General features: G+C 32.4%; 1 long non-coding RNA gene across 1 annotated transcript; it reads right to left on the reverse strand.

Moving 5' to 3' along the window:
- Window positions 1-3929: 3929 nt before the first annotated feature.
- Window positions 3930-6327, reverse strand: LOC115721214 (uncharacterized). Its single transcript, XR_004012405.2, has 3 exons — window positions 6097-6327; window positions 5954-6010; window positions 3930-4371 (listed from the first exon to the last, which is right to left on the reverse strand). It is a non-coding gene; the product is annotated as an uncharacterized LOC115721214 (long non-coding RNA).
- Between the last annotated feature and the right edge of the window lie 1354 nt (window positions 6328-7681).

Consider the following 7681-nt stretch of genomic DNA (forward strand, 5'->3'; position numbering starts at 1 on the left):
AAAACCGTTACCCTATGTCGGTCTCTATTGTACCTAGAGTTAGCTCCTATAAATACCATGTAATTGTAATGTAGGATAAATGTCTTTTACTTGTAATTCAGATCAAATACATCAATAAAGTGAGACGATTATTCATTCAATTCTATGTTCTAAAGTATGGTTTATTTGGCATTAACTTTTGGTTTTCGGTTAAGTGCTTTGAGGAGTGTTCTTAGATGTGCATTGAACTCTCTTGGTGTGTGAGATCGAGCTTTGAATCTCCAACAATATGGAGTAACCAAAAGTTTTACACTACAAGGGCAAGAAGGGAAATATTGATAATAAGTCTATTCTATGGACTTAACAAAATTTTCCTGATCCTAGTATCATAGGTTTGAAATTATCTAAACCTGTGACTTGTGGTATGTCTTGTAATTTACTTACTCTAGTGCAACCACCTTACTTTAGTAAGATGTTGGAGTACCTTTCTAATGGCTAACTCTATAGGAAGTTTTTTTGGCTCCTAGACATAGATTTTATTTATCTAAGGAACAATTTCAACTATTCCAGAAAAGATAAAGTCATGAAAGGAATTCGCTAAGCATCAACAGTGAGAGGTCTCACGAATGCATTAGACCAGACACCTGCTGTTGAGTGGGGGTTATTAGTAGGTATCAATTTAATCCAAAAAAAGAATATTGGAAGACAATCAAATAAATCTTAAGATCAAAAGAGGAACTATATGTTAGTCGATAAGGGTGGTATTTTAATACTCTTAGACTACACCAAGTAAGGTTTCTGTACTTGTATCAATGCTAGAAAGTCTACTTATAAGATGGTGATCACTTTGGGGTGGAGGAGTGATTTTTGGAGAAGTGTAAAAACCAATCCAGAATCTCTAACTCTACCAGTGAGATTGAATGTTAAGGTGGCCAGAAAGGCTACTAGATAATTATTCAACCGATTTAAAGTTCTATACAATTTTTGGTGTTATTGCAGTAATGGATTAACTACAAATGTTACTTCCTGACTAACATAGATGTAGTTGTCAAATAGTAAAGAATCCAGTATCCCAAGAGGAGTAGACATATATAGAAAGGAGTTTCATAATATCAAGGGTTTTGTAACTAAAGAGTTGTAATGGTGGAGAAAGTTTATAATGAATACAACCTGTCAGATCTTATTACAAAGATAATACTACATACTACACTTAATCTAGATATCAAGGTGTTGAGATTAATTGAAATGGACTTTTAGTTTTATATTAGTGCAAGTGGGAGTTAGTTGTATTCTTTACCTCTATCACTTCTAATTGTCTTGAAGTAACGACCGCTTTGTTTTTCAACACGGGTTTTAAATTCTTTGAAAATATTGAAAACGTGCAATTTTTGTTCGAAAAAATAAGCCCATGTCATCCTAGTAAACTCATCGATGAAGAGAATGAAGTACCTATTTTGATCATTTGATGGAGTGTGAATTTCCCTGCAAATATTTGTATGAACCAACTCCAACATCCTTTTGGCTCTCCAAGCTTTGCCTGACAAAAAAGGTTGATGATGTTATTTTTTGAGCATGCATCATTCGTAGATTATGTTGATATCCTTAAGTGCTGGAAGGTCTCGCATCATATTGTTTTGCTTTAGGATCCTTAGCCCATGGAAGTTAAAGTGACTGAACCTTCTATGCCATAGCCACGACTCATCTGCTTGTGCTTACATCACTACACTACTTGCATATTTCTATTGTATAGAAAATCATTTGTTTTCTCTCATTTTTACCTTTGCAATTTGAAAGAATCTTGCTGCACAAATCTCCTTCAATATGCAAAAGAGTACCCTTTTTCAATCATTTTGCCTACATGCACTAAGTATTGGGTACCAAAAGTACATCATTGATGTATCTCTTGCCTTTTTTAGTGTCAATGGCAATGGTGCCTTTGCCGATTGCTTCCATAAAGTCACTATTACCGATTTTGACTTTAGTCTTTATTTTTTCAAGACTACAAAAGATGCTTTTATTTTTTGTCATGTGGTTACTGCAATCACTGTCAAGATACCAAGTATCTATTCCTTCTTCTGTTGCAGCTTAGCAGACATAGAAGAGATTACTCTCATCACTTTCCTCTTAAAAAAATAGCTTGAAGGGATTTCTTAAATCGACAAGTCTTTTTAGTATGCCCAATTTTTTTACAATTTTGGCACTAGTTTTCCTTTAAACTAGCAGTCTTTTTTCTTGTGTCTTTTTCCCATTAGCTTTTGGTTTTTGACTCTGCAGATTGATTTTAGACTGAAAGGCATTTTCAACTTCACTTTCCTATGCCTTTCTCGTCTACTTTTATATGCTTCAAGAGAGCTCATTCGTTCAGTTGGTGATAGACTTTCTAAATCTTTAGTTTCCTCTATCACAGAAACTATTGAATTATATTTTTTTGTACAAGAAATTAGTAATCTTTAATTTATTATTTCTTTAATTCTAGAATAGTAATCTTTTACGGTCTCAGTATCCTTCATTGTCTAACTGAGCGTAGCTTCACTATTTCTTGGAACTCATCCTGTAGTGTGTCCCATTCTTCTTTTGCCGTTGTTGCACCCATAATCCGTAGAAAGAGATTGTCTGTTATAGCTTGCTGTAAGTAGTATAATGTATAGAATCTTTTTATTGATTATTCTTCAATGCCTTCTCTTGATCGTCTAAAAGAGATGATATATCTTCTAGAATAGTGATTCTCTTTTCAACAATTTTCCATAAATTTTGTGATAAAAAATGGATCCTCATTTTGATGGACTAAATGTAATTTTCTCCATGAAAAATTGGAAGAGGTAGAATAGCGGTTGGACACCAAACTCATGTTGATGAGAGGAAATTATTACACCCAGTGATATGATCGAATGGAGCTTTGATACCACTGATGGTTTGTTAAATTGGATAGAGTAAAATAGTTGTTATTTGTTTTAGGTGATAGTTTTGTAATGTGTCTAGTGACTAGCGTGGTATGATGAAGATAATAGTATGGTGATGACTTGATAATTGGTTATGTATATAGTAGAGAATGGTTTGGCTTAAAAAAGAATTGTATGAGAAAGTAGTAAGTTTTTAGAGATTTTTCTTTTCTAAAAATGTGTAAAAAAATTTAGACTAAAGTTTTGTATAAATGTGCAGCACATTCTAATAAAGAAAAGTTATTCAATGGAATAAAGTTGCTCTTGGAAATTACGTCTCGACAATATCTACCAAACAAGATAATTTTATATATCAAGTGGATTCATAATGTGTATTTGGGGATGCAAACCGGTGGGACTACGAGGCCCCTACCAACAATAGTTGGTATTGGTCCCAAGTTGTAGATATGAAGAACAGTGCAAAATTTAGTTTCAAAGTCTCACGACAGGTAAATATAATATTAGTCAAGGCTACAACGCACTGTCAATTTGAAAAGAGAAAATAAAATGGCAGGGGAAATTATTATTAAGCATAAATTTGTACTGTGGATGGCTGTTTTAAATAGATTACAAACCATATAGAGGCTTTACAGATTCCACATTTCAGATGATCTAAGTTTGGTGTGTGGAAATGCGAGTGAGAGTTCTTTGTATTTATTCTTTAAGGGCTCGTTTGGTTTACCGTATTGTATTGTATTGTAATGTATTGGGTTGTATTGTATTGGATTGGATTGGATAATTTTAATACAATACTATGTTTGGCATTGAATTGTATGAGTGTATTGTGTTAAATTATACAATGTTTGGCTCACATTGCATTGTATTGTATTAATTAAAAAAAATTTGCAAAAATTCAAAAAAATAAATAAATAAATAAAAACTGAATTTTTAAAAAGAAATTAAAAATTTTAAAATATTTAAAAAACTAAAAATAAATAAATTAACTAAAAACACTAATATTTTTTTTTAAAAAAAAACAAAAATATGTCATATGTGATTCTAACACGAATATTAATGTCAATTTTAAATATATTGTCATAAAAAAGTAACCAAATTGTTTAAAAAAAAAGTTTACATAATTAAAATAGACTTCGTAGCACTAAATTTCAACCGACTAAATCAGAATTCAACCGACCAAATAAAAATTCAACAACCAAAACCAAAGTTCAACCAACAAAATCAATCCTCACATATTAATACTCACGTAACCAAATCAATGACTTGATGTAGTCCCTTGCACCATCAACCTCATTTGCTCGATTGAATGTTCAAACATTATTTTGAACGTAGAAGCGATCTCCTTCATACCATCATCATCTGAGGAAGAATTTGTAGAACATGTTGGAGAACCAGAAATGAAAGTGTTGAATGATATTGATTCTGAAAAATCTCTGTTTCTAGCTCAACCAACTCTTGCATTAAGTGGCTGCAGACCAAGTGGCCACCCTTCCTCCTGCAATTAGTGATAAGATCAATTTCAGATGAAATATACTTTAATAATTGTAACACGCTTGATTACATTTACATGGACAAAAATTCAAACAGGGTTCATACTATTAGCTATAAAGAAACAAGAACAATGACATGTAGTAACTATTGACTAATGAGGTAAAGCCAGACCCACTTCCCAGATAAATTACAGGAAAAAAACCACATACATTAGACCCACCTTTAAAATCCCAGAATGAAAAACAAAAAACTTGGTGAGAAAACCAAAACAGAAAATCCAAATGAATGGAATAGAAGACAAAAGATACCTACTGAGCAATGTGGTAAACCCTCCAGATAATAAACTCCAATTAATCTAATTATTTTATTTTGTTTTCAAATAAACGAAGACTTTACTAATTTTTATCAACAACATAGTCAAAAAAATTTTAATTAGTTAGAAAACTCTCTCTATATATAATATACATATATAATCATGCCATTAACGACACTTTTTAGGCCTTTCATTCAGCTTTCCCTGTAAATTGATTCCTTTAGAAGTTTTGGTATCAGTACTCAATCAAGGAATATAAACTAACACAAAAACTTGAGTCCAAAGGAAGACATCAAATTCCCTTTTTTCCTTTACAAACAAGAATTTAACTACAACAATCAATCACTGTAATACCAACCAACCCCTCAAACTCAAAACATAATCAATTCCAGTCATGAATGTTCAATCTGAAAATCCTAAGCTAAATCCTAATATGGCAACTCTTCTCATTTCATCAATAAATTGCAAATTGCAACATTGGTGATTATAGTAATACATTTCATTATATTGTAAACTCACTTAGCTCATAATTTTTTTACAGAGAAAAATACCTTTTTATATATATAAGCCTACTCCAAATTCTGTTCATGGAAGCAAAAAGAAACCCAAAAATACTCTGCATTGAATCCAATGAATAATGTCCCAAATTAGGCAAATTTCCACCATTCATACCCAAACAAAGAACAAAGAAGCCATGGAAAATTGAAAGACTCGGACCCCACTAAGCTCACTGTAATCTAAAACCTAATAATAATAATAATAATAATAATAATAATAATAATAATAATAATAATAATAATAATAATAATAATAATAAGTGTCTCTGTCCCCAATTAAACTTACAAATTTGGCCAAAACAGAGAGAGATTGTGTTCTCACTCAAACCAAACAACCAATAATCCTTAATCAAACACTCTCTATATTTCACAATTTGGACACAAGGAAGATGCACATGTAAAAGTCACAGAAGACCAAAAACCATAACCCCAGAAATCTTTGTTAAAAAACAAAAATAAAAAAAAAAACCCAAAAAAAATCTGAAAATGAAATTCAAATAAATTCAAACATACCTAAGAATGTTAACAAACAATCATAATAATAGTATATACTTTTTTAAAAAAAAAAAAAAAAAAAAAAAAAAAAACACTCATACACATCACAAAAGACCCTAAAATAGCACCACAAAAAACAATCAGAGTTTCATAAGCCAAAATAGATTCAATACTCTCCGAAGTGTAGAAAAATGAAAATCCGAAATCAGTTTTTATTATACCTGAAATAGAATCTTGAGCGTGAGAGAGAGAGAGAGCTATGGAGGTTAGGAGTTCCACTGAGAAAACAAAATCAGATCTAAATCAATAATAATAAAAAGAAAATGCAGATATGTGTAATATAGAGAGAGGTACACGTACATACCAGACGAAGAAATAGATCCGAGAACACTTGGGCGGAACCAGAGAAGATGACTGAAATTCCGGCCAAATCGGCCGGAGAAGATGACTGAAAACCAGTGAAATGGAAGTAGTTGTGGCTTGTGAGAAAGAGAGTACGGGCTAATACAAGCAAACTCTACAAAATAATACAATACATCCTAATGTAGGACTTTTATTCAGTATATAATAATACAGAATAGGTTGTATTAAAAATTAAAGTTGTAATATTTATTACAATACATGGTGCCACCAAACATTGTAATATTACAATTTAATACAATACAGGGTCCTTATACATGGCTCCAAACGAGCCCTAAATGTAATATGAGTGCCAAGTGTCTAGAGGAAGTGAAGATTTGGCTGGGATGGAAGATAAAAGCCAAAGTATTGGTGAAGTTAATAAGAGGGATTAGCCGAGCCAAAATGGAGTAAGTTCAGGAAACAAACACATTAGCAGCAGCAATCGCAACATTGACTTACTGGTTATGGAGGAGTTGAAATGAAGCATTTTGGTGCCTAACTATGATGACAATTACTGCAATTGTTTAAACACTGAAAACAAAACTTAAATATAGAATTACAAAGTATTATTCCAAGACATATCAATATAGAGGATTTAGATATTGGTTTGATGGTTTAAAAATGTGAAAGTAAATCATGCTTTTGATTCATCACAAATAAAATAAACGTTGGAGTTAAGGTTTTGACAGTTAGTTAGATTGCATAAACTTAATCTCAGAAACTGATTTCAGAGAGATTGTTTAATTACTTCAGGCTATACTTGTTATTCAATGGCTTCTGAAGGAACTCGATAAAATTTGTGGTCTTAGTTCCTATAAATCCTAGCTAACTACCAAATAAGCTTATAGGAAAGAGAGTGAGATTGAGAGAGAAAGATTCAAGAGGGTAATAAAGAGGAAAGAGTTGGGATTTTACAAAGGGTTTTGTATTGAGCTGAATATGTAAATGAATATGCAAGTTTGAGTGCGAGTCTGAGAGAGAAATACACTTGTGAGAGTCATTTAGAGTTGATCCTACTCGACTGCATTGTACCAATTGGTACTCGATTTCTTTCGTCTTGGGAAGCAATTTATTTCTTGGTGTCTGCAATTTCTATTTCTTGTTTATTGTGTTTGTTTTGTGTTCTTATTAACTCGGTTTGCATTTAGTTGTCTTAATTTAAGAATTAACTATACATATAGTGGCCTTAATTATTAATTAGCCTTCTGTATACATTAGTCGGTTCGGACCTCCATTTAGTTTTACCCAAACTTCATTCTGGTCATGGATAGATCACCCAGGTTCAGGTCCATAAGCAGTGACAATTTCCCTATGAAGACTCGCTTTTGCTACGACTCCGGCGAGTTCTCTTAACCAAGCCACTGCCTTAGTCGCCGACTCATTCTTCAACAAGCACGCGGTCAGAGTCTTGGGCTCCTCCTACTGTTTGGGAGCTTACGGTTTCATGTTCTATTTCACTCCACGATGGGAGTTCTAGGGAAGATTTTGGCTTATGAATGGTCTAAGAGCCTACTAAAAGTCCTAGAACTATTATCCACGTTATACAC

This window comes from Cannabis sativa, chromosome 3, assembly GCF_029168945.1.
Source record: "Cannabis sativa cultivar Pink pepper isolate KNU-18-1 chromosome 3, ASM2916894v1, whole genome shotgun sequence".
Classification (NCBI taxonomy): domain Eukaryota; kingdom Viridiplantae; phylum Streptophyta; class Magnoliopsida; order Rosales; family Cannabaceae; genus Cannabis; species Cannabis sativa.